The sequence below is a fragment of the Microtus oregoni genome, unplaced genomic scaffold, assembly GCF_018167655.1.
Source record: "Microtus oregoni isolate MIOR12 unplaced genomic scaffold, Mior012 000050F_012, whole genome shotgun sequence".
Classification (NCBI taxonomy): domain Eukaryota; kingdom Metazoa; phylum Chordata; class Mammalia; order Rodentia; family Cricetidae; genus Microtus; species Microtus oregoni.
Genome location: NW_024543236.1, coordinates 1,650 through 29,541, shown reverse-complemented (window position 1 = coordinate 29,541; position 27,892 = coordinate 1,650). Strand labels below are relative to the sequence as shown.

Here is a 27,892-nt window from a genome sequence, read left to right as displayed (position 1 = left end):
GTATACAAGCATTGCTTGTCTTTGAGTAAAGTTTCCCTTTTATCTTTTGTTTATTAATGGATTTACTCATGCGTTTGTGTCTACTCAGAAACACCCATTTCTTAAAGGAGTACTCCTTTGTCATCATTATATACTGTGATGCTTAAATTATCCCATAACATGCCCGTGGGAGTACATTCAAGAGGACCTGCTCTTCATTTGTTATCTGTCTAGAATTCTGGATTATCTGACCACCCCTGGGAAGAAAGCCAAAAGCAAATGCTTCTTGTCAGTGATACTTTGTGTCCTCTGCCTATCAATGTCAGGTCTCTTCTATGAGAAGAACAGCAGGACTGCAGAGAGAAGACGCAGAATGTTGACAAGAAGCTGACATGAGCCCTTGTTTCTAGTATGTGAGTCATCATTGCCACCAATGTGAGTGTGTGTGTGTGTGTGTGTGTGTGTGTGTGTGTGTGTGTGTGTGTGATGTGTACATGGCTGTGTATAAAGGGTCTGTGAAATGAACAAAGAAGAGGAAGATGTCACTGCACATCTTTGACTTGACTGGATGCAGACAGACTACTCCATCCTTATATTCAGTACAGTAGAGTGACAAGATCATGTGGGACTCACCAGGTGAGTCATTTCCTTTTCTCTTCCCATCTGTGTGACCAGCAGCTGGTCTGTGATGCCTTATAGGAACACATCCTGTTGAGCAGGTCGCAGCAAAGAGCAGCACACTGTGAAACAATGGCATTCATAGACTCCCCAGATGACTGAACCCTGTAGGGGTCCCTTTAAATGACCAGGACTGAAATGGAAGCAATCCCCATCAGACCATTTCCCCGAATGGGCCATGCATGACTGCATCACATTTGGAGGGATTGCTTATTAAGATGGTAGAAATCTGGATCCACAACAGACACTGAATCATGCTTATTAAAATGGTAGATATCTGGGTCCACAGCAGACACTGATTCAAACCCTGGGAAGTGGGGTGTGGCATAGCCACTTCTTTCTGATGGCTGTCCATGTTAAAACGTATTGCTAGTGTGTTTGATATTCTGTCTTCCAGGATATGAAGTCACAGACTGCTTAAGTCCATACCATGTTCTCTTGTTACTGCCTTAAATACCAGTGTGTTGCATGGCATATCAAATAGACAAATCAATTCCTTCGTGTACGTTTATCCAGATATTCACATAGTGGCCTCTTTAGTGAACACCTTGTTCCTGCACTGTGAAGACTAGCACGGGTCCTTGTATATCGTGTTAGATAGGCAAACTGTCAGTAAGCAGAAGAAATCAGTAATCACAGCAATTCCGTGTATTATTGGCGCTTTAAAGATCATAAAGGGGACAGGAAATAGTTGTGATGGGGATTGTCGTATGTGATGTTACCCCCAAAGGTTTCAGAAGTTAGCATGTGATCTGAGTCCTGAATGGCAAATAGAAGCAAGACCGTGCACAAACCAAGTTGTGGGCGTGCTTGCTTCCATGGAGAACAGTGGATCTAAGAGCAGAGAACAAGGCTAGTTGCCAGAACCTTGAAGACAACGTGGACACTGCTTGGGGATAGGACAGAAAGGAAAATGTTGTCATTGTCAGCTGTGTATGACATTTGGATTATATGATCTGTGTGGAAGGTGAGTTATGGAATTGTCATGATATGTTTCCTTTTGGTACAAGGTGACTTGGCACTGAACAGAGAAAGGCCTGGGGAGGGCGGGATGAGGTAGTGTGTGGAGACAGTGGAGATGGTTCCAAAGACAGGGTAGGGATGGAGGTATGAAAGAGGGATGAAGCCATGCTGCAGTGATCAGCAGGAGAGCTGCCCTGTGCAGCCTTGTCTGGGAGAGGGCAGATAGCACCTGGATGCGCTGTGCATTTTCCTTGTGGAGACATTGCTCTAACATCTCTGGATTTGTCTGACCACATGGAGACACAGTGCTTCCATTTACTGACATCAGTTATTCCACGTGTATTGACACAGGATAGTTTGAATACCCAAACTAGTCATTGTAAAACTTAACAATTTGATAACGAGTTGCTGATGAATAATTTTCAGATGTAAAGTTTTCTAAGTACAGCTAACCGTAGCATAATTTCCAACAGAATAAGAATCTAACATTTGTCTCTTAAAAAGTGAACCCAAAATTCAGTGTATTTTTGAAAATGGCTGTTCTACAGCATGTACTGCTCTTGGCAGGTTTACAGATGAAGGAAGTGAGTAGGTTTTAGGCAAAGTTGAAGTGAAATCAGTCTCTAAATTCTGCAGCAACTGTTTGTCCCTATTTCTCCAGAAGAAGACTGCCTTTAGAAATGCTTATTTTTGACAGCTGGGCATGGAGCAAACATTCACAAGACAGAGACAGTTGGATGTCTGAGTTCAAGGCCAGCCTGTAATTCCAATTGCATATATCAACATTAGTCTGTCACATATGCAGGAACTTGTGACTGGTATTTAAAGCAGGTATTATCACTAAAGACCCCCAAATTAGCACATGAGCAGTGTGATGCTCTCAATGCACAGAGTGGGAAGCACAGCTCAGAGCAGAGGGTCTCACTCTGTTTTCTCCTCACAGAAATTCCCAGCCTGTGTTTGGAAAATGGGTCCAGGACATCCTGGCTCAGGGAACCAAAGTTGCTGGGGCTAGGAAGGTCCCACATCTCTCTGACTCTAGAAAAGTGGTTCAACCTGTGACTTGACCCCTTCAGCAAACGTCTATCTCCAAAACTATTTCCATTGTGATTCTTACCTGTAACAACTTTACAGCGATGATGAAGCAACAGAAATAATTTTCTGGTTGGGATCACCACGCATGAGGGACTGTATTAAGAGTCACGTCACAGCATAGGAAGGCTGAGAACCATTGCTGTACAGACATCCAAATGCAGAATCCGGCTTCTCAGATATCTCTGGGATCCCTTCATCATTGTCCCCACACTCCTAGGGAGGCACAGCCCCACATCAGGACACATACACTCACATCTCCGTGCAAGGGAAATCCTGTTCTTCTTTCTCCGTCATTTCTATTTCCACACACTATGCTATATTTCCAAATTTTCTTTTTTTATGTCTTCAGCACTGAGCTTAAGGATGTGTCTGATTCTTTGACCAACCTTTTTCCTGTTTTGTGATTCTTCTGCAGGGTCTGGGTCATTGGCTGTGCACACACATCCACAGACAGTACAACAACAGCCTCTAGTCCCTTGTTGCTGACCTTTGGGAAGCTGGGCATGTAAGGTAGGTTTGCTGGCAGGAGACTTGCTCTCAGGAACAGGATGTCCTTGCCAGAGGCTGGACTCGAGGATGCTACAGCACTTAGATCTGCCCAGCATCTGACGGCCCGGTCCCAAGCTCTTCACAAATGTGGTGGGAGCACATTTGGGGATTTTTAAAAGTGGTCCCTAGACACTGCTATTGCTCCCCTGGCTGTGCACACATTCCCAGCTATATTCTTGATTTCTCTGGTAGCTGTTCAATGAGAATGCTATACCATGAAAAGAAATCACTGGTGAATTTAAAAAGCCACAGTATGGGGACTGGCGACATAGCTCTCGTGGCAGAATGATTGCCTAGAATGGAAATTGCTCTGTGTTCTTTGACCCTCTGGGCATGTTCACCCTCACCTGTAATACCAGCACTCAAGGCGTAGAGGGAGGAGGAAAGAGACAAGAGAGTCATTACTGTTTATGAGAGTATGGCTCCCAGCCCCCATGGCAGATAGCTCACAACTGCCTTTAACTCTAGCCCCATCAGGAGTCAATGCCTCTGCCAATCATGTGCATACCACAGACAGACAGACAGACATAATTAAAAGTATAACTAAAATCTAAACAAGAAAAAAAAGAAGCATCAACTCCAGGTCATTGACCAAGGGGAAAACACAGTGGAATTTAAAATATGAACATTATAAAGGCTAACGGAATCTAACAGTCTACAGTCTGGCAGGGGAGATGACTCAGTGGTTCAGAGTGCATTCTATTGTTGCTGAGGATCCAAGGTAGTTTCCAGCATCCATTTCCAACATCCTTGAAGGACCATACCTCAGCTCCAGGAAGGTATGACCTCTCCTGACCTTTGGAGGCATAGGAATTCATGTGTACATACACATAGGAATATACACAACGTAATTATTATTAAGTTATGTTCATTTTAAAATTATGTACAAATTAAAATAATTGTTGTGAAACAATGAAGAAAAATGGTCAAATGCCAGGCAGTAATGAGAACAGTTTTCATCAGCGTTAGGTGGCAAATGCGTGCACTTCCAGCTATTTGAACACTGGGGTTACACGATCATTACTGCTAAGAAGTTTCAGAACAGCCTTAATAGCACAGAGAGGCCCTGCCTCAAAATGAAAACCAAACAAAAACCAGAAATATCTCAGAAAATGTGAAATTTCTTAGAAAAACAATCTTAGAGTACATGGTTTTTCAAGAGATGTGGATCATTATAAAATAAATTTTTGCAGGGAAATCAATGATAAAATTACTTATTTCGTGGGAATTCAACAATATACATGTAGAAATGGAATGAAAATGTTACTGGGCCGAGAAGAAAACAGTAGCATTAAGAATGTGTTTACATTAAAATGAATACTTGAGCTGGGGCAGTGTGGTAAGCTGGGAGGACCAGCAGCACTCTGAAGGCTGAGGGAGGAAGGGGAAGAGTCCCAGGCTGGGCTGGGCTGCTCTGAGACTCTGCACTAAACACACAAAATAGTTAGCAGGACTATTATCATTCCATTCACTGTGGGAAAGTTTCAGCTTAGTTCTGTCATGGGAAACCATCCTCTTTTCACTGGATGTTAGGCAGAGCCCTGTGTGTCCCTGGCAGACACATTAAAGATTACCATCCCCTAAATGGGGAAGTGACTTCCTCACCAACACATACAGCAAGGCGCACAGAAAATGGCGGCTGGGACTCTACTCAGATAGCTCACTCTCTGGAGATTTCCCTGCAGACAGCCCTGTGCCTTAGGGGTAGGAATAAGCCCAGCAACAGGCACAGATTTCCTTATGGTAGTACATGTGCTTTCCTGTGGTGTTTGAAATTTCGTATCCAGGAAGGAAAGTACTTTAAAGTGTAAACTGAGAAAAATGCTTGTGCTCGGGTGGTAAAAGTGGGGCTGGGGAGACAGCTAAATCAATAAATTGCTGGCCTTGTGGGCATGAGGCCCTGAGTGTCATTCACAGAGAGCATCATCAAGAAAATGAAGTTAAACTACAGCAGGAAAAGTAGTAGGTGTGGTGGGACATGCTTGTGTGTGAAGGTGGAGGCAAGCCTATCCCTGGAGTGTGCTGCCCAGCCAACCCAGCCTGCCTTGCGTGTTCCAGGCCAGTGAGAAACCTTGTCTAAGAAAAACTTCAGGGGGATGGCGCCTGAGGTACAACACCGGAGGCTGCCTTCTATCCCCTGACCACATGCATGTATGCATACAATTGCAGAAGCACACACATATGCACACGGGCACACAACCACACACTGGATAAACGATGTTTATACCTTCTGTACTTTAGAAGTAGTCATTGTGTTCCGTTTCTGGGCAATGAAGTAGAAGGACAAATGGAATCTACTCTCATGCTCTGTGCATGCCTGTGTGCATATGTGTGTGTGTGTTTGCACACAGAGCTCCACCATCTCTATCTAATGAGGCTGCTTTATGTTAGCCTTAGACTGGGATTGGTCTCCAATCTCGGGTTTACATTTGATATACCTAAGATGTCAAGGTTTATGTACCAGGAAAATATACTGAAGTGAAAAAACACTGCTTTATCTCCAGAGGTAAGGTCCCTTCAAGTCCAGGTCACAGCCAATGTTCCCTCCCACCCAAACATAGACTCCACTGGGCCCAAGACTCTCACTGATGTAGTCCCCATTATGGCCAGGAGGTGGCATTCAAACTACATGCCTACATTTATTTTCTTTAAAGGGGCTGATGTTTTATGGAATAGCAATGCGTTTTCAGTGTGTTTGGAAACTTGATACAATACTAGAGCAGTTCCATTTATGGATTGCAGCAACTGAAGTGCTCCACAACTCACTTCATCCTCCCTGAGTGTAAAGTGGGCAGTGCACACGGGATACAGAGTGGTGCTCTGTAGAGAATATGAATGTGGTGGTCACCTTGAATCCCCTGACACTGGAATGGATGGATTTCCTAGACTTTCCATCTCCTCTCCAGGAGGCTGTGGTACAGTCCCCAGATCGCTGCCTCCCAGGCAAGTTGTATCCTGGTCAGTCACTGCCATTGTGTTGCACCATGCCTGCTGGGGACTTCCAAGAGCAACCTGGTGTTTGTGGTGTGGTTGCCATGTACTTTTCCATGAATATGGTCTGCATATGGTTTAGATGTAATATGTATTCACCCTTACGATTTAGACCAAGCTTGGGGTCCCTTCTCTGTTGCACGAATGTTTCCAAAGTATTTCCTTTACCTCACCCTCATTTTGGAGCCACTAACTAGATACTGAAAGAGAAATTATCCCCTGAGCCCTACAAGAAGAGATAACACAGAAGAAAAGAAGCAGGAACCCCAAGTCCCTTGACAGCCACAGGACATTGACTGAGCTACTGTTCTATTGCTGGGAAGAGGCGCTGTGCTGAAGAGAATTTACAGAACAAAGCATTAAATTGGGAGCTTGCTTTCAGTGTCAGAGGGTTAGTCCAGTACCATCACTGTGGGCAGCATGGCAGCAGGCAGCCTGGCAGGGCACTGTAGCAGAAACTGAGAGTTTACATCCTGATCACAGGCAGGAGGCAGAGGGCTTTTGAGTCATCAGAACTCACACCCAGTGACAAACCTCGTCCAATAGGGCCACACATCCTAATCTTTCTTAAACCATCCACCATTGGGATTGAAACATTCACCAAAAGAGGCGTATGGAGATCATCCTCATTCAAACTACCACCGTCCTATAAGGGATTTCCTCTGCCCCATCAAGCTGCAGAGGGAGAATTGTGGTTGGCTGAGTACTCATAAGTGCATAGACTAGAATCGGTTCCAAGATGTCAGTCATTAATAGAAGAGACTACTGTGTGACATTTGGGGAGAGCAGGAGGCCATTCAAGTTACTTGTCGGAAATAATGTGCTCTTCAGAATACAGTAGTCCCCTTTTGGTTCTCTTCATGGATACTGAAACTGTATACTGAAACTGTAAAGGCCTTGAGCACACAGGAATTATACAAGATTTAGTGAACGTACACACACACACACACACACACACACACACAAACATACATACACACACACACACTTTCTTCAGCCATGTCATCAATTTATTTCTGTGAATTAGTAGTTTATGGTGGGCCAGGCATCATCATTCTAACCCCACATCTACATGTCTCACACAATTCCTTTTTCCCTTCTTTGATCTGCTCAAGTGGATTCCCATGGAAACCATTCAAAGAGACTGCCTTAAACTGTCTGGTCCACAAAGAAAAACAAATGCTGCCCTGGGAAACCAAGGAAAATTTGGCCCATCCTTCCCATAGTGATAGCTATAAGGCCACACCCTGCTCCTGGCTATATCTCCCTTACAGAGGGGAGGGAGGATAAACCTTGTGTGGTGTCTGTCTTGGAAGTTATCCTGGGTGCGGAATAGATTTTTTTCTGATTCTGCTTTCCATGTGATAGTGCAGTTAACATGTCTCCATACTTAACCAAGTATGGATGATCTATAAGAAAGCAATTTGTTTAAGGAGGACATTGAGGTTACACCAAGCACGTGACTTCCCTTTCCCACACTGTGGAACTAGAACCAGAGCTACAGGACACAGAGAGGAAGAGGAACCACGTCTTCAAAGACAAAGACAGGCAGAGGGGTCTAGTCTGAGCATGTAACTCTCCTGATTTCAGGAAATGCTCACCACAGGTTTCTCACATAGCAGTCCCCTCCTCTCAGCTCTCCCCGTGGGTAGTCTGATAGCAAAAAGACACTCTTCTCCATTGCTGGAGAGAATGCAACTGTTCTCCAAGCCTATGGATGGGTCTTATGCTAGTGAAAACCTCAAGCGTGCATTCTGGGGACCTGGGATCTTTCTTCTAAGGATCCATCCCAAAGAACACAGAAGGGGACACAAAGACTGTCAGAGCAACACTGTAGAACTCCAAGAGAACTATGAAAATCGTCTGTGGGAAGGAAAGAGGGACAGCTTGATCTCAGGTGTATCTAGGACTGCTTTCCACTGCTTCCTGACAGTTTACCCATATAACACAATACTCCAAGATCCGTGGTAATCTTCTCAGTGCAGAAACACGGTGCCCACAAAAGAGGCCAGTATGTGAATAGCTGGATAAACATATCTAAAGGAATTGATTTGCCTATTTGATATGCCATATAAGACACCGATATTTAAGGCAGTAACAAGAGGACATGGTATGGAATTAAACAGTCTGTGACTCCATATCCTGGAAGACAGAATATCAAACCCACTAGCAACACGTTTTAACATGGACAGCCATCAGAAAGAAGTGGCTATGCCACAGCCCACTTCCCAGGGTTTGATTCAGTGTCTGTTGTGGACCCAGATATCTACCATTTTAATAAGTACTCCCTGCAAATGTGATGCAGTTATGCATGGCCCATTCGGGGAAATGGTCTGATGGGGATGGCTTCCATTTCAGTCCTGGTCATTTAAAGGGACCCCTACAGGGTTCAGTCATCTGGGGAGTCTATGAATGCCATTGTTCCAAAGAGTGCTGCTCTTTGCTGCTACCTGCTCAACAAGATGTGTTCCTACAAGGCATCACAGACCAGCTGCTGGTCACAAGGATGGGAAGAGAAAAGGAAATGACTCACCTGGTGAGTCCCACATGATCTTGTCACTCTTGCTCAGGTAACAGGCTGACAAGACCACACCACACTTGGTTCTTCTCCAGGAGTTGGTTCTGCATGGAGAGTTCACTGTTTTCTCCCCTGTTCTACTAGAAGGCAGAGAAGGAGGAGAGAAATCTCATGGAGAGGGGAGAAAGGCAGATGAGAACGCTCATGCACTCTACTGTAGTGAATATAGCGATGGAGTAGTCTGTCTGCATCCAGTCAAGTCAAAGATGTGCAGTGACATCTTCCTCTTCTTTGTTCATCTCACAGACCCTTCCTATACACACCCATGTATACATCACACACACACACACACACACACACACACACACACACACACACACACACACTGGTGGCACTGATGACTCACATACTGGAAACAAGGGCTCATGTCAGCTTCTTGTCAACATTCTGCGTGTTCTCTCTGCAATCCTGCTGTTCTTCTCATAGAAGAGACCAGACATTGATAGACAGAGGACACAAAGTGTCACTGACAATTAGCATTTGCTGGTGACAGTCTTCCAGGGATGGTCAGATAATCCAGAGATCTAGGCAGATAACAAGTGAAGAGCAGGTCCACCTGAATGTGTGTCCTCCCATGGGCACATTATGGGATAATTTAAGCATCACAATATATAATGATGACAAAGGAGTACTCCTTTAAAAAATGGGTGTTTCTGAGTAGACACAAGTGCATGAGTAAATACATTAATAAGCAAAACAGAAAAAAGTGAAACATTACTCAAAGACAAGCAATGCTTTTAGACTAGTAACTGCACATGGAAGTAGGTGTCAGAGCAACCCTTAGCAGGAGTCATGGTAATAATCCATATGGTAAGAACCATCCATCAAACACCCCTCTGTACACAGTCCATAGCATACACTGCTAAAATCTGCGTGACTCATGGGAAAACACATGAGTACTAAACTGTGGTTAGTACTGTGGTGATATTTTGTTTGTCCCATGACAATAAAGGTTGCCTGAGAATCAGTGTGTGCAGATAGCCACTAGTTAGCCATAGAGACCAGGCAGTGTTGTCACTAACCTTTCCCAACACTTAAGAAACAGAACTCTGTGAGTTCAAGGCCACCCTTGGCTACATAAGATTGATCCAGTTTAAAAAATAAACAAAGTCAGGTAGTGGTGACTCACATCTTTCAGCAAAGTGCTTTGGTGTCACACACCTTTAATCCCAGCATTAGGGCGATGGAGACTGAAAGGGATATGGCTGGGCCAAGAGAGGACTATAAGGTGGGAGGAGATAGGAGATTCAGGCAGTCAGTCTGAGGTCTTGTAGAGACAGGATGCTCCATTTGGTCTGAGGATTTTGTCGAGGAAAGAACTAGTGTCTGGCTGCTCTGCTGTTCTGATCTTATAGCTCCAAATACTTAATATCTGACTCCCGATTTTATTATTAAGACCAATTAGAACTCACGCTACAATCACCTTCATGCGATGGAATATGCATGTGTCTGTTCTCCTTAAACAGATCTGTAGATCCAGTGCAATACCAAGAGAACTCTCAACAGACTTTTCATAAACTAATGGGCTTATCCTGGAACTCATAGGAATATGAAGAACCCCAGCTTGAAAACAACCTTGAAAAGGGACAACCTTGGAGGATGAACACCTGACTTCCCAAACTCCTTATAAACATAGAGAAATGAAGACAGCGTGCCTGATTGGAAATGACAATAAGACAGAAAAGAATATGAAGGGGACAGAAGAGTCACACATGTGTGAGGGGACACCTTTAGCAAAGACACAAAGACACTTCAGTGAAGCAGGCATATGCTCTTCACCGAGTGTTTCTGGGACTCCCTGTGGTGTTTGGGAGGAACAGCCCAGTACAGTGACCAGCAGCCTGAGGATCACCCTGTCCCATTAATAACCTTGACCCTGGTGAAGGTGGATCTATGACTAAGCTGCATAAAAGAATTTCAGGAAAAGCCAGAATACAGCAAAGGTTGTGGGATTATTAATGTTTTGGACAGAAGCTCACATAGAATATGGATGGCTCATGCATGAAGGCCTGAGTGAGGACTAGAGAGAGACATGAGATTGGGTGTCATTGCCAATGGTGTGTGAGGAGGGCAGGAGAGTGAGAAATGTGAAGATTTTTATGGCTCTCAAAGTTACATTGTTTAAAATTACATGTAAGAATACTTTGAGTCTTTAAATGGGTTCTGTTTTCCCATTAGGAAAAAATATACAATTGGTTATTCAAAAGTCAAAAATGAAAAAATAATCTTTTGAAATGTTCTTATCCCTTTTAAAATTTCTTTAAGTAAATTAAATTGTAAGGTTATTAGGTGAATTTACAAGTATTCTTGTCCTAAGTAAGCACAATTCATTAATTTATTTTTATTTGTTTAATGTTTTTCCACAGGGAATATATGCACCACATGAGTGAGTACCTACTGCCCACAGAGGGCACCAGAGTTTGAGATGTCTCGGAACTGGAGTTACAGACACTTGTGAACCATCCGGTAGGTGCTGCATATCAACCCTAGATCCTCTGGAAGACATCCAGAGAAATTAAAGAATGAACCCTATCTTCAGACTCTAGTTTATATTTTGTTATTTTAAAACTTTCTTTGAGATGTCTTAGAAAAAGCTGCATTATATCTGTAGATAATTTCGGCTCTATCAGTTGGGTTGAGGTTTCTTGAGTGTCAGTTATAAAAATATAAATTAGATCACAGGGTGAGAGACTCTTTCTCCTCTCATATCCCCTTCAATGCCCTGTCTTTCTGTCTTATTTGGGACAAGCAGACATCCCCATGCACAACTATAAATATAGACAAGTTGTTAGTCACAGGATACAAAAGTCAACCCAAAATGAACAAATGATCTACACAGGACTAGAGAGACATCTTCGAGGTTAGGAGTGCCTTTGGCTATTGCAGATGACCTGACTTTAGTTTCAGGCACCTATATGGAGGCCCAAAGTTGCCTATAAGTCCAGATCCAGAGGAACTGACAGTCTTTTCTGGTCTCGGTGGGCAACTGAACTCAAACGTACATATGGCACACACAGACATACAGGCAGACACTCAGTAAATAGTGAAAATAATCTAAAAGGTAATTGATCCAAAATACAACCTAAATATGAATCATGTAGCAGAAAACAATTGAATGAATTATAGATAAACTTCTTAGATATGACAAACCCCCTTTCATTAAATGAACAACTGAATTGTTAAGAACTCCATAAAGTGAGAATATGTCCACTCTACCAAATATATGTTAGAAACATATTTTTCTTACCTGGGAAAATGAATGTTGGAACTTGTGTATCAGATGACAGTCTTCTTGTTTCCAGAATGCATAAAACCTCAAAAAGAGTCACTGAGAAAATAGACAATTCAGGAAATAAAAGTTGGCCAGAAGGGTGAGTAGATGCTCCACTAAGAGAAACATACAGCAGCAACATCCTTAACACTTAAGGAAGAGAGACAGATGACTCTGAGGGGACTGTCGACACCCCCATAAAATTCTCAGAAATAAAGACTTGTCATACAAAGACCTGGCAGGTTGTGGAGGATGAAACTCTCATACCCACTGCTGGTGGCCATGGAAAACAGGACAGAGACTTGGAAAAGTATTTCCCAATGTCTTCATATGTTAATTGTCATCTGGCCATCACATTCCCAAATATATAACCTGGAGAAAGAGGACATATTTTCTTTTAATGATTTATTTATTTCAGTTCACACCAGCTTTATATACAAGACACTGAAATTGAAAACAACCTAAACAATAGCCAACAGGTAAAAGACTCATTTCCCAAAACTGGCATGGCGCTCCCTACTGTCTGTAACTATGGTGCCAAGGGATCCAATGCCCTCTCTTGGCCTCCACAGGCACCAGAAATACATTTGCTCTTCATACCTATATGTAGGCGAGCATATACACACATGAAATAAAACTAAATTATAAAACTTTCAGCGTAGCTATACATTGCGACACCATTTAATAGTAAGAATGAACAATTATCATGGGCAACAAAATAGATAAATTTAAACATATATTCAAGATGAATGAAGGCCAGATGTCTCTGAACTCTGGTTCTATCCTAATACATTCCAGCATATATAAATTTATCTATAATATCAGATTGTTGTATTTTCCTGCAGACAGGATAGGGCAGTGGTTGGGATTGAGAACCTAAGGAACATAGAAATGAAACTTTATGGATTGGTAAATAATAATGAAACTTATACCTACCTGAGTATAAGAAGATGTCTATTGTCATTATGGGGAAAAGTAGAAAACTAGTAATTACGTTTAATGTTCGATGACTTGGACTTCAGAGATGGCTCCATGGTTAAGAGGACTTGCTGCTCTTATAGAAGACCTGGGCTGGGTTCTCAGCACTCACTTGGTGGACCACAATGGACTGCATATCTGTTTCTAGGGGAAACAACACCCATTTCTGTCCAAAGCAGCACACCCTGATCCTGAAACCAGAGCAAAAGAAACATACACTGACCCTGAGATTAGAATCAATTCACTGGCCCTGAAACCACAGACAAAAGTTTAAACAGGCCAGTGAAAGAAACACACTTTGCCCCTGAAACCAAAGCCATAGAAACACACTCTTCCACTGACCAATTCGGCAAAAAACTAACCAATCTCTCAGAGACTGTAACAACAAAGCTGCAACAACTTGGCTGGGGAAACCCTCCCCTACCAGTGCAGAGCTGTTCATTTGGGGAAAACTTTCCCTGAAGCAGGGCTGTGAGCTCCTAAGCTTATGGTGAATTGTGGTATTCCTTGCCTCCCGACTGCCAGGATCCCTTTCCATCTGAGCAGCAATGTTTACAACATATACACACAATTTTTAAAACATTGCAGTCATTGGGTGCCGGGAAGATATCCCCAGGCTGCCTGACACCGTTCTGTTCAGGCAGGTGCCACACACCCACAGGCAAGCCTGCATTGTCAAAGCCTGGGCTGGCGGGAAGACATTCACAGGTCGACCCGGTACTTCCAGGAAGCCATTATGGTGAGCAAAATGTGTGGTGGAGAAATGGGAGAGAAAGAGCAGCCGAATGGTTCATGAGCTATGAAAAGAGGGACAATGGAGGACGTGAAGGTGGTGAGGAACAAGCTGAGGTGGGTGGTCTTCTTACCACGCCAACCATCAGGACTCAAGCTGTTTTTAATTGATATGTCTGGGTATGTGTTAATGTCCATGGTCCATGCTGCCACTAAAGGGTACACAGAAGCCTGGAGTCTGGGCTTTGTCCACTGGCCTTGTTGGTGTCCTAGTTTTGTGCTCTCACTGGAGTGTCCCTGATCTGAGAGACGCATGCTGCCAACCGGGGCCTTGGTGTTGTCCATTCCCGAGCTGCTGCCAAGGGTCTTGTCTGGCTCTGTGGCCCTACAGAGGCCAGGGTCTGAGTTCATGTCCATGGCTCTTGTCAGCATTGAAGGCCATGTGGTTGTTAGAGATCTGGACTACCACCTGGGGCCATGCTGGTGTCTGAGTGTCATGATGACACTGGGGCCATGCCGATCTGTGGGGCCTGCATTGCTGCTGTTTTGTTAATATAGTTTCTGTGTGATTACTCGGGTCTGGGTGGCTGGGAAACCACAGTGAAGTCTGTTCACAAGAACGGGTGCTGATGGCATGGCCATAGGACAGCTGCTCTGCCCCTAGCCTGAGGGGGGTATCTCGAGTGGGCTGGACTAACAAGCTCAACTACATCCTAGGCCCATATTCAGGGCCTTGGGTTGGCCCATCCTAACATCTCCCCCATCATTAACTGGCTGGAACTCGTAAAGGGACAGGTCTTCTGGAATGATACCTGTATGATCTCCATTACTCATGGTGGACCCGGAATGTCTGAGGTGAGTTTTGGTGAGGGTACACTGACGATGGGTACCAGAAACCAGAGGCCACAAATGAGACAAAAGACTTATTGCAATAAATGTTTGCAACAAGAGCTGATTGGACAAAATGGTGTGGTATGTGATCACCAAGGATCCCAATGCCACTAAGATGAATGACCAGATGTGTTGTATGGGGGGGAAAGATCGAGGGGCAAAGAGGTTGGTCGTTGGCTTGGGTTCAGATTTTCGTTTGTTTTACCTTTGTTTTAGTGGCTTATTCTCTTGTTGGGTGAGGGGCATATATGCAGGTACCTCAAAACAAACAGATTTGGGTTCATGATGTGAAATTCCCAGAGGATCTATAAAGAAATTATGTTGAAATTGTAATCAACAGAATTTGTTAAAGTACATTTCTAAGTATTTGGCACCAGCCTGGTGCCCAGAGAAAAGTCTCTGTTAAAATCTAGAAAAGTTTGTGCTACAATCCCAAAGAACCTAGAAAACAATGAAGACCTTAAGAGAGACATACACGGATCTAAACTACATGAGAAGTAGAAGAAGACAAGATCTCCTGAGTATATTTGGAGCATGGAGACCATGGGAGTGGATAAAAGGGGAGGGGAGAAGAAGGGAGGGGAGCAGAGAAAAATGTATAGCTCTATAAAATCAATAAAAGTTTTTATGTTCAAATCACATTCTTAGCAAGTCTGTCAAAGGAGTCTTTTCACATCCATCTGAGACATTCACGCTTATCACTGGTGATGGTTTAAGCAGGCATTATCACTACAGGTTCAAGAGATTTGTGGATGAGCCATTCACATCCCTTTTCACAGAGCCGGGAGTTGGGCGAGTGCAGGCACTGATGCCTATTTTATTTTCCACAAACACCCCACCTTTTCCCAGAAAATGGTTTATGGTCATTCTGAATCAGGACGGGTACATGCTTGTATATCCAGAAGCCTCCATGTCTTTCTCCCTCAGGAAGTGAAGCAGCATTTTCTGGCTTGCATCTAAGAGTTTTATCTTCCTGTGTCCATAGGGGTCAGCCCCCACCATAGGGCACTCACACTCTCAGCTCAGTCCCATTATTGGGGGCGGGGAACGTCTGCTGTCCTTGTCATGTATTCTTGTGTTCCATAAATGTCATCTTGGTTTCTATGACCACAATCTGGCACAAGCTGCATATAGAGATGCCCTGCCCATCCTCCCTTGTGCCCTAGACTTTTTCTGAGAGCAAAATGCCTTTGAAGACCTTTGGGCTCTGTGAGAATGCACCCTGAGAGAAAGCAGGTCTAAGTAAGGTTGCAGGGATGTCTCAGGGGTTAAAGTGCACTGTGCCACTGCAGAGGACCTGAGTGGCTTACAATTTTCTGTGACTCTAGATCCAGGGGAACCAGTGTCCTCTCCTGGCCACCATGGGCATGTGAATTCATGTGTACATATTTCACACACAAATACACTCCAATCTCATGACGAAAAATAAAAATAAGTTAAAACTGAATAATCAATCTAAATAGACAATATAATAAGTAGACAACCTAAATACCTTCAAGCTCAGGAACATGGATTAAAAACAAACTTCTTACCAGACCCAGAAAGACAAATGTAATATGTACTCTCTCATGAGTGACTTTTAGACATAAAGCAAAGAAAAACCAGCTTACTTTCCACAACCCCAGACAACCTAGAGAAGGAAGAGAGACATTGCCGGTCTACATAGGAAGGAGAAAAAGATAAGAATTCCTGAGAAAACTGGCCGTGGGGGGGGGGGGGGTCAAAGGAGAGGAGGAAGGGGAGAGTATAGGAAGGTAGGATAGCGGAGCGAAATGTATAGCTCAATAAAAACAATAAAAACCAAACTTCTTAGATATAACAAACCTCTTTTCATAAGTTGAGAAGCGTGTTGTTAGGACATCCATCAAGTGTCAGATGTACACTCTTCCAAGTAATGGTTGATAAATGAAGACAATGCCCTGATGGGAAAATACAAGTTTGAAAACCATGCACAAGATCAAGGAATTCTTGTATCTAGGATACAGAGCATCTCACAGACATCATTAAGGTAAGTGCTACTTATATAATAGAACAGAGATGATTCTAAATGACCAAGCGTACTGATATCATAAGAAATGTAAATGTATATGAATTTATCAAGCAAAGAAAATACTCTTCAGGTTGCCTGTTAAGATAACTACTGACTTTTAAAGCACATACCCCTTAAATGTTACACTGAACACTTAGAAATGAACAAAAACATAGTAGCCAATTACAAATAAAAGGAAACCTGAGATAAAAATTCTGATATTTGAGAAATGCTCAAAAGAATATGCAATTAAGAGATATCTTTGAAACCCACAATAATTCTATGGGCTCAACTTTAGTGGCAAAATGTTACTTTTTCAAGGGAAATAGCAATCATGGGCAGGTTTTTTTTTGAGGAATGTGATGGCTAATCTTGGTTTTCAACTTGACTATATCTGAAATCAACTAAAACTCAAGCATCTGGACACTCCCGTTGGAGATTTTCTTCACTGAATTATTTGAGGTGAGAAGACCCACCCTAATCTGGGCAACATCTCTGTTGGAAGACCACATCAAATAACATGGAAGAGGAAAGCTTTTGCTTTTGTGTGCCCTCATTCTTACCAACAAGTTCATCTACCCTGCTTCTGAGGCCTTGGCTGGAGGTGAACCTATGTTTTGGGGAGTCCAATACTGAACAAAGACTAATAGCAGGTCCCTAAGAATCCTCTAGAACTCCCATGCCAAATGATAACCTCTGAGACATCCAGTCTTGTTGACTGAACAACTACCATTTATGGCTTTTCTGTGCAGGGACAATAGCCCTTAATGGACTAGCTTGACCACATTCTATCAGTTATGTTTCTTTAGAGCAGTGATTCTCAACCTTTGAGTTTGACCCCTTTCACAGGGATCAGATAAGACCATAGATAAACAAAGATATTTACATTGTTGTCCATAAAAATAGCAAAATTACAGTTATGAGAAGCAATTAAATAACTTTGTAGTTGTAGGTCAGCACAATATGACGAACCGTATTAAAGAAAGGGTCACAACTTTGGGAAGATTGAGAACCACTGCTTTAGTGAGATCTGACTAATGCAACGGATAAGGAAAAGCTCAGGAACAATAGTAGATTGGAACACACTGCTTTCGATGCAACAATAATCATATGGGAAATAATACATTGAAAAGATTTATGAAAGCTAATTTCCCTGTAGATCCTATATGTAGCTCAATGAATTTCTGAAACCTGATAGAAGACAACCTACTCACTCTCCAGATAAATATGGAAGATTCACCAAAACCAACTCCACATGAAGCTGTTAAATTTGTATACAAATGCACATATGTATTGAAATATTTCAATTTGCAGGTGACTCAATGGAAAAAGACAGGCACATGTAATCCTGCCTGCCTACTGAGTTCAATACCCAGACCCATGAGGTGAAAGGAGGGAACCAATCATCACAAACTGTCTTTGATCGGCACACATGCACCTTGGAACTGGTTCCCTGAAAGGTACACACACACACACACACACACACACACACACACACACACACACACACACTTTTTAACCCCAAATAATTGGTCACCATGACAGCTGCTTAGAGATCTATAGTACTAAGTACACCAATGTGTGTGTGTGTGTGTGTGTGTGTGTGTGTGTGTTTGTGTGCGTGTGAGCACACATTTGTGTGATCACAGGTATGGAAATGTCATCGTACAAGAGAGGAGGTAAGAGAACAAATTATTTTGGAGCCAGTTCTTGTCTTCAACCTTTTGAGGCAGAGTTCTCTAGTTTCTGCCGCATCCACTGTGTACTCCAGGGTCCCTGGACCACAATCTTTCAGCCAGTTCTCATGCTTATACCTCCCATCTTGCTGTAGGAATCCTGGGATTACAGATGTGAGCACCACATCTGGCTTTTACATGGGCTCTGAGATCTGAACTCAGATCATCAGGCTTGCCCTCGAAGTAAGCACTTTTCCTTACTGAGCCATCTGCAAGTCAAAAAACAAACAAACAAAGAAGCAAGAACAGAACAATTTACCCAGCCCCTTACCGTTTCAGAATTATAAATCAAAGGTGTCACTTTTCTTTTTACTTTTTCCAGACCCCAGTAAAAATCCTAAGCCTGCCTGTCCTGACACTGTGGACATCTCGTTCTTTTTGGGAAAACCATTGTCCTAAACGTGCTCCACCACCAATGCAGCTACTTATTGAACCTTCCTGAATTCTGGAACCTTAACTCAAAGGCAATGACCTTCTCTACCCCTCTAGTCCATTTTGTTCCTCCTGACAGTCACCGAAACTTACAGCTTGCCTACATTTTGTGATTTTTCTTGGAAAGAAATAAGATTATTCTTTACCTTCAGAGAGAAACCCAAATTGTCCACTATGTAAAATAAAATAATACTTAATCATCAGTTTAGAAATGAAGGGGTTAGAAAAATAAACTGCAAGATAAGTGTGGTACGGAGTGACCAAAATCTCTGCACTAAAGAGAAAAAGGAAGGAAGATGATGAAAAGTCCCAGTCCAGCCTGCTTTACATAGTGAGTTCCAGGCCGGCTAGAAATACATGTCAAAACAAAATCAAGCCACAGATGAATATATACATAAATGAAGGGATAAAGCGTACCCAAGTGTGCTGGATAGTTTTACATCAACTTGAAACAATCTGGAGTCCTCAGCCAGGAGCGAGCCTCACTGAGAAAATGCCTTCATAAGATCAGGCTGTAGGCAGATCCATACAGCATTTTCTTAAGAGTGACTGATGGAGGGTGGTCCTGGTTCAATAAGAAACCAGTCTGAACAAGCCCTGTGACCAATCCAGTAAGCAGCACCCCTCCATGACTTCTGTACCAGTTCCTGCCTCACGGTGCCTGCCCTACTGAAGTTCTTGTCCTGACTAACTTTACGGTGAGCAGTGCTGTGGAAGTGAAGCCAAATCAACCCTTTCCTATCCACCTTGCATTTGGTCATGGCATCTTTCACAGCAGTAGAAATCCTGGCTAACCCAAAAAGAGAAAAATATTCCAAGAATGGTGAACTCTTTGCATCCATAAATGTAGGAGAAGACCCACGTTTTCCAGAAGCTCAGTAAAACAAACCAGACTCAGTAAGGATAAAAGACCCAAGTTTTCTCTCAGATATCAAATCAAGACTTGAATTCGTTTATGAGTTGGCTGTGTGTGGTCATGCTTGCAGGTCATGAAACTAGAATTAGACTACAAGGAGAAGAACACGGGCTTAAAAGAGGATGGAAAAGAGAGGGCAGTGAAATATGTGGGCCATGAAAACAGAAGGTGCAAACTACTTGTGGATGGGAACACAAAGAGATATGCCTAAAACAGTGTTGATTAAACCAGGTAGCGTATGAACCCAAGAAATACATGAAATGATTGATATAGGCAAACTTCAGAAAATAAAAGCAAAAAAACCTTGAGATCACGTTGAAGGAATTCTGTTTTTGGTAGAAGAAAAAAGACAAAAAGAAAACCACGTAATTACAATGAGGCATGTAGTCCAAGGGATAAAGCACAATATTTGTTAAAGTGCTGAAATAGAAGCAATTTTCAAATCTGAATCTCTTGGTCTACATATATTATTCTCCAGGGTTATAGTGGAGATAAAAAGATATCATCAAAAGTAAACATAAGTGTTTCTCAATATGAGACATACTGCTAAAAAGGACTAAAGGAAGTTTACAAACAGAAGCAAATCTATAGATGTTGTGGGGTGCTGCGGGTTGCATTCCGCCACCCAGCTCCCACCACCGGCTAGCTTTACCCGAAATAACAACACACAAACTGTATTTATTTAAATCACTGCTTGGCCCATTTCTATCTAACCTCTTCTAGGCTAATTCTCACATATTAATTTAGCCCATTTCTAATAATCTGTGTTGCGCCCCTAGGTGTGCTTACCAGGAAGATTCTAGCCTATGTCCATCCTGGGCCTGAGCTTCATAGCGTGTGTCTGCCCAGGAGCCAGGAGAATGGCGTCTCTCTCAGGCGTCTGCTCCCGAAAGGAGAGCTGTGGAGTCTGAGCTCACTTCCTCTTCCTCCCAGCGTTCTGTTCTGTTTACTCCTCCCACCTATCTTCTAACCAATAAAATGGGCCAAGGCAGTTCCTTTATTAGCCAATGACCTTCCTCCATCATTTCCCCTTTTTCTGTTTAAACAAAAAAAAAAGGCTTTAACTTTAACATAGCAAAATTACATATAACAAAACAGTTATCAAGTAAAAGTTACAATAATCTTTATCATAACTAAGGAAAACTATAACTATAACTAACTATTCTTAACTCCATCAAAGACTCCAGAAAGATACAATACTACCTAAGCAAACAAGAAAAAAGCAACTTTTAAAACTCTAGAAATGACAGAGACATCTTGCTGCCTGGATAGTCACCCAAGGTTCCTCTGTACCGTTGGGGCATCCATCTTCAGCCTTCAGGCCCATGGTATTCAGCAGACATTTCCATAAAGCAGGAAAATTCAAAGTCAGTTCAGTCACTATCTGTTGTGTCCTGCAGAATGTCTCGCAGACTCTTTCATGAATCAGGAACCCCAAAAGATCATCTCACCTTAGGCAAGTTCAGTAGTCCTCTCTCTGTGGGTTCTCTGTGTCCAGTTTATGCAATAGTCCAGGCAAGAGCAGTTTCTTGCCCAAATGGCTATCAAACTCCATAAGGTGCCTCTTCGATGCCCATCTTCCTCTTAAAGTAGATTGGTGCTGCCAGGCGCAGAGTGTCTCATTGTCATAAAATGTCCTAAGTTATTAAAACATTTAAAATGCCATATTCTATAATCTTTGAAAGATATGAAGAATGCCTATCTAAAATATATCTATGTACATCTAGAAAATCTTAACTAACATGACTACAAACTTGACTATTATGATTATCAATTAACAATCTATATTTCTAATTATACATTATATTTTTAAATGAACTACACAATCACAATACCTTAATCAAGATCAAGAAATACATATACATATAACCAAATTGACCTTAAAATCCATACCAATGCAAATTATTCATACCTATATCATTTGCCCCTTTAAATGTAAAAGAACATTTATAAACAATATTTGGGAACATGGGCGCAGTTTTTTCTCTCCAAACTGCTTCCTGCTGAATGGGGGCGTCATTAATTAGGTCTTTCATGGTATAACCTGTGTGCTAGTTTCATCTCAGTTGGCAGTTGAGCGAAGCAATTTTCTGAAGATGTTCACAACAACCCTTCAGGAGGGCGTGGTCCATCATACCATATCGGGATAAATGCAATCCACAAGGTCTGATCCTCTGTGAAAACAAAAGAAGAATCTCTTTTCCAAAGTATCATATCCTTAGATCCAAATTCTAAATATCTATGTTGGATTAGTTCAGCAGCATTTATAAATAAATATCTTTTAGCAGCTGTTGCTCCTTCCTCAGCATTCAAATAATTCAAAGAGAGCATAATAGCATACAGTATCAAAATTCTCTGTGTATTTTCCATCTTTGTGCAGCTTTGTTTTAACCTCTATTTTGTTTATTTTTACTTTTAACTCTTTGCTTTTTGAGACAGGTTCTCTGTATCTTTGACCTGTAGTAACTCTGTAGACCAGGCTGTCTTTGAACTCTCAGAGATCCGCCTGTCTCTGCCTCCCAGGCATTCGGGATTAAAGGTGTACACTACTACACCTTGAACTCACAGAGATCTGTTTGTCTCTGCCTTCTAGGCACTGGGATTAAAGGCGTGTGCTACCACACACAACAACTCTCTTCCTTTTTTTGTTTTTTACTTTAAGAACTTCAACTTTTAGTCTGCATATATTTTTAACACACTTTAAACCATTTAAAAATTTTCTTTGTCTTTGAATCTCTCTTTACTGTATATCTCTCTTTTTCTGACCACATGAGTCTTTAATTTACCAAGCAATATCAGTAGGATTAAAGGTGTGGCTTTGCCGACTGGATCCAGCCCATTCCTTAGCTTTCCAGCCTCATGGCTGAGGTACTGGCTGTAGCCATGTTTACTGCCACAACTCTATGGCATTTCAAGGTCCCTGCCAGCAAGCATACTTCAGCAGCCTGTGCTTGCAAACCGCACGAACTGCCTGCATAAAAGAGTCAGAGTTTGCCCTGGCAGGACAGCCCAGAAAGCCGGCATTTTTATTTTTATTTATTTATTTTTTTTTCTATTTTTTTTATTGAGAAAAGGAGAAAAAAAAACAAGTTTCCACCTCCTCCCAGCCTCCCATTTCCCTCCCCCTCCTCCCACCCTATGCCCCCTCCTCCCACCCTTCTCCCCCTCCCCCCACTCCTTTCCCCCTCCCTCTCCAGTCCAAAGAGCAGTCAGGGTTTTCTGCCCAGTGGAAAGTCCTAGGACCTCCCCCCTCCGTCCATATCTAGGAAGGTGAACATTTAAACTGGCTAGGCTCCCACAAAGCCATCACATTACGTAGGATCAAAACCCCGTGCCATTGTCCTTTGCGTCTCATCAGCCCTCATTTTTCGCCATGTTCAGAGAGTCCAGTTTTATCCCATGCTTTTTCAGTCACAGTCCAGCTGGTCTAGGTGAGCTCCCAATAGATCAGCTCCACTGTCTCAGTGGGTGGGTGCATCCCTCGTGGTCCCGACTTCTTTGCTCATGTTCTCCCTCCTTCTGCTCCTCATTGGGACCTTGGGAGCTCAGTCCAGTGCTCCAGTGTGGGTCTCTGTCTCTATCTCCATCCATCACCAGATGAAGGTTCTATGATGATATGCAAGATATTCGTCAGTATTGCTCTAGGATAGGGTCATTTCAGGTTCCCTATCCTCAACTGCCCAAGGAACTAACTGGGGACCTCGGCTTGGGCACCTGGGAGCCCCTATAGAGTCAGGTCTCTTGCCAACCCTAAAGTGGCTCCTTTAACTAAGAATTGTGGTTCCGTGCTCCCCTGTCTAACCTTCCTTTATCCCAATCCTCCTGTTTTCCCAAGGCCCGACCTCCTTCCCTTCTAACTTTTCTCTCCCCATCTCCCCTTACCCCCATCCCACCCCACCCCCAAGATCCCAATTTTTTCCCCGGCAATTTTGTCTACTTCCCTTAGCCAAGAGGATAACTATATGTTTTTCCTTGGGTTCCCCTTCTTACTTAGCTTCTTTAGATTCACCTATTGTAGACTCCGTGACCCTTATTTATGGCTAGAAACCAATTATGAGTGAGTATATCCCATGTTCATCTTTTTGGGTCTGGGATACCTCACTCAGGATAGTGTTTTCTATTTCCATCCATTTGCATGCAAAATTAGAGAAGTCATTGTTTTTTACCGCAGCGTAGTACTCTAATGTGTAGATATTCCATACTTTCTTCATTCATTCTTCCATTGAAGGGCATCTAGGTTGTTTCCAGGTTCTGGCCATTACAAATAATACTGCTATGAACATAGTTGAACAAATGCTTTTGTCATATGATAGGGCATCTCTTGGGTATATTCCCAAGAGTGGTATTGCTGGGTCCAGGGGTAGGTTGATCCCGAATTTCCTGAGAAACCGAAACACTGACTTCCATAGTGGTTGCACAAGATTGCATTCCCGGCATTTTTAAATGGCGCAGCTTTTTTTCTGCTACGGCTGAAAACTGAAAAGCATGCGTTCAGCTTTTCGTCAACACCATTTAAGTGTTTCGTGGCAGGACCTCTTAAGAGCTGCAGGGTTTTGCAGCTGAAGCTGAGTCAGGAAGCCTCTCTTAGATGAGGCGCTTGCTTGCCTCTAGCAAGCAGAGCAGACCCGAGAACACAGCGAGTCTAGTTGCCATCAAACAAATCGTAGCACTTTACTCCAAATGCTCTATTCAAAAGCTCTGTATCCCTCAGGAGCCAGAAAGAGATCGCAATGGCGGCACAGCCCCAGGAAGTCGCACTTTAAAATGACACAGCGTTTTTTCTGCTACTGTTGCCGAATCAGGAAATCTCTCTACAGCATGCCACCAACGAACAGCAAAAATCTGTGTTAAACTCTCTCTCCCTTATTTGTAAGCCTTCTGAGGTTTTTTAAGTGGGTTTAGTCCATCACATCGGGCGCCAATCTGTAACGGCGTAAACAAATGCAGACAGATTGTAAAAAAATATATATCTATAGCTTTAATGTAGAAATAGACTTACAGAACCACCGTTCCAGAGGAGACCAGGAAAGCAGAAGCAATGGCTGGGAGCATGCTCACCAAATTTATAGGCAGACATTAGCCCGAGGCGAACACGCCCCCCAAGGGGCGGGACCTATCCCTACATATAGAGGAAACATAGAAATATCTGGAAGAAGGAAAAATAAAATCAATGCAGAAAATGATTAAACAAAACACAAATTTCATTTTCCTCTTAATATCTCTCAGTTCTGTGTGATGTTTTAAGCAGGAAGCATAGTGATGTGATGTGGTCCTCTATAGACATAGAGTAAATGTATTGTAGATTTTGTTCTTACAAGGGGTGATTGTGAAGGAGCTATAATTACAATAATATCAAATAGGGTTAGACTCGCAGGCAATCACAATGTTTGAGTTCCACTCTCTAGCTCTTATCAGGGAGATCTTGGATAGCTGCTGTAACATACTTACTCCAAAGTGCTTTGGTCTTTCTATCCAGCTGAGATGAGAAGGCATTTATGCACACAGGATCATGTTTAACCTCAGGATTGCTAATGAACAGAAGATGAGGTATTGTTATTATATTGAATGGATAAGGATGGGGGAAGGGATCTAACTCACCCTTTTGTCCCAATGTTCTGTCCGGTCTGGCAGACATCACAGCACACTGGGTTCTTCCATACAAACTCCTGCTTCTGGGTTGCAGATATTTCCCTTTATGTTTACACTAGAAGGTAGCAGAAGGGAAAAGAAAACTCATGAAATAGAGGAAACCAGGATGAGGAAGCACATAAATCCCAGGGGATGGAATGATGGTGCCTTGTCTGTGCAGACGACATCAATGGAAGGTACACAATGATGTTTTTCCTCCTCCCAGGTCATCTCACCACCCTGGGCATATACAGTGATAACTGTGACTGCAGACACATACTGGGAATGTGAGCTTGTGCATTTCCCATTCCCATGGCAAGAACTCCCCTTCTCTGTGTGCACTCAGGCCCCTAATTTCATGCCACAGCCTTCCATGGGCAGCACAAAGGGGGCAAGGGAAATCGGCCAACCACAAAAATACACAGGTTTTGTTTCCTCTCCATTCAGGCCCTGAAAATGATTCTTTGAGGTAGGCATCATTACTTCCTTTCCATACAGGGGCTCAGAGAGTACAATGCGTAGACCCAGGAAATTCTCCAGAGGCACCAGATGAACACAGATACCATCTTAAAAGGATTCCTCTAGCCATACTGGGACAAAGGGAGCATGGAAATAGAGAACAGCAATAGAGGAAAACAGTTTGGGAAAATGGGTGTTGAGCCATACTGATATCGGTCAGCACATGAGTAAAGAACTATGGAGATAAGTAAGCAGTATACTACACACCAGGTCATCATTGAAGAGGACCAGGAGAATTATAACACATAGCCTATCACAGCAGTAAGTGATTAACTTTCACACATATATATCCAGGGACATATTTGCACAAGCATGAGTATATACACAACACACACTAACAAATGTCAATGTAAACACACAGCTCTCACCTCGAAGGAAGAAGAGAGTTCATTCTGGAGTCAAATATATGTGAGTAAACATGAGTGAGACAGGTTTATGTTAGTACAAATTGCAAGTTACAATGTGGAAACAGTTTCATGAAGTTTTTATAATCACAGAATGAAGAAACTATAGTCTCTCCTTAAGTACATGGGTGATAATATTAAGTAGACTGTTATGGTAAAGCAGAGAAACCTCAGCTACAGGCACTAGCTGCTATGTGATGAAAAGCAGTCCTTTGACTGGTAGAAACTTAAAGCTTTGATAAGGAGACATATTCTGATATTTTAAATGTCAGGTCCCAACGTCATCTGTTAGTGACAAGGTGTTAAGTAAGTCCAACACAGGGGGCCCAAGGAGTGGCTACTCATGGGCTCAAGAGAACACAAAGGAAATTGTAATTAGGCCCTGGGACTGCGACTTCCACCATCTCCATATCACTGCAGGTCTAAGAGTCAATCAACCAGGCTTTGCAGACCAGCCTCTGCCAAGGAATTCTTGTACACACACACACACACACACACACACACACACACACACACACACACACACACGACACCTCTCATTCTCACTCTCCTAGCTCCCTGGTGTTTACTGAGAGCTCAAGGGGTACAACCACGTTAAAACAGATTCATCTCTGACCACACACAGGATAGTGAGAGCTACAAAATTATGTATGTCTTTTGCGTGTGATATCTGTGACGATGGCCATGGACTTGTCTCTGGGACATTTCTCTCATTTGTTTCTGACTGTCAATAATAACCTGTAAATGCTGATAAGGAAAGGGGGAGAAACTGCATTACACATCAAATGAAGTTCCCATCACGGAATAATCCATGCTTTCAACAAAAAAGATTATATCAGACTTAAGAGTTCCATATGTCTTCCCAGGGCATATGCCTTTGAGGTTAGGTTATGCAGGGCCTCTCATTTAATAAATTATTTTCCTATGATTGTGGTCACATTGAGAAAACTACTTTGCATTCATCTGCAATTATTAATCGGCTTTTATACTTTCTTGTAATTCTCCTTCAATCCATATTTTGCTGTGTGACTGAAATATAAGTATGAAAGATTTGCATTCTCCTAATGAATTTTACACATAACATTACTGCATGTTTTAAAATTGTTTTATTCCACTTTAGTTTTAGTTCTTTCTTAAACGTTAAGATTATAACTCTAGATTTCTAATAACTCGTTCCTGGATGGTATGTGTTTACTTCTTTTTAAGTGTTCAAGTTAACATTTTAATGCCTTTGTTTCAGATATATGTCTTGAAAAAAGCAATCATTTTAGAGTCTATTTCAGTCAGCAATAAGAACATCGGTTATTTTTGGCTTTTGTTTTGTGTTTGGTAAGTTATGTCCATTTACATTTTTTACATTTATTTGTCTGCCTATTTTGTGTGTCTGGCAAGGCCATACATGATCTACAGTGTACTTGTAGAGGTCAGAGGACAACTTGCAGGAGTCATTTCTCTGCTTCCACAATGTGAGTCCTGGGGATCCAACTGAAGTCATCAGAAGCAGTACTCGGGCTTCTATTACA

The 27,892-nt window shown here is 42.5% G+C and overlaps 1 long non-coding RNA gene across 2 annotated transcripts; it reads left to right on the top strand.

Moving 5' to 3' along the window:
* The first annotated feature begins 395 nt into the window (after nt 1-395).
* Nucleotides 396-27,892, top strand: LOC121436958. Of its 2 annotated transcripts, none has more exons than XR_005972881.1 (3): nt 396-414; nt 3,131-3,225; nt 27,762-27,892. It is a non-coding gene; the product is annotated as an uncharacterized LOC121436958 (long non-coding RNA). The 2 variants fall into 2 exon arrangements; XR_005972882.1 differs by lacking the exon at nt 396-414 and adding an exon at nt 928-1,624.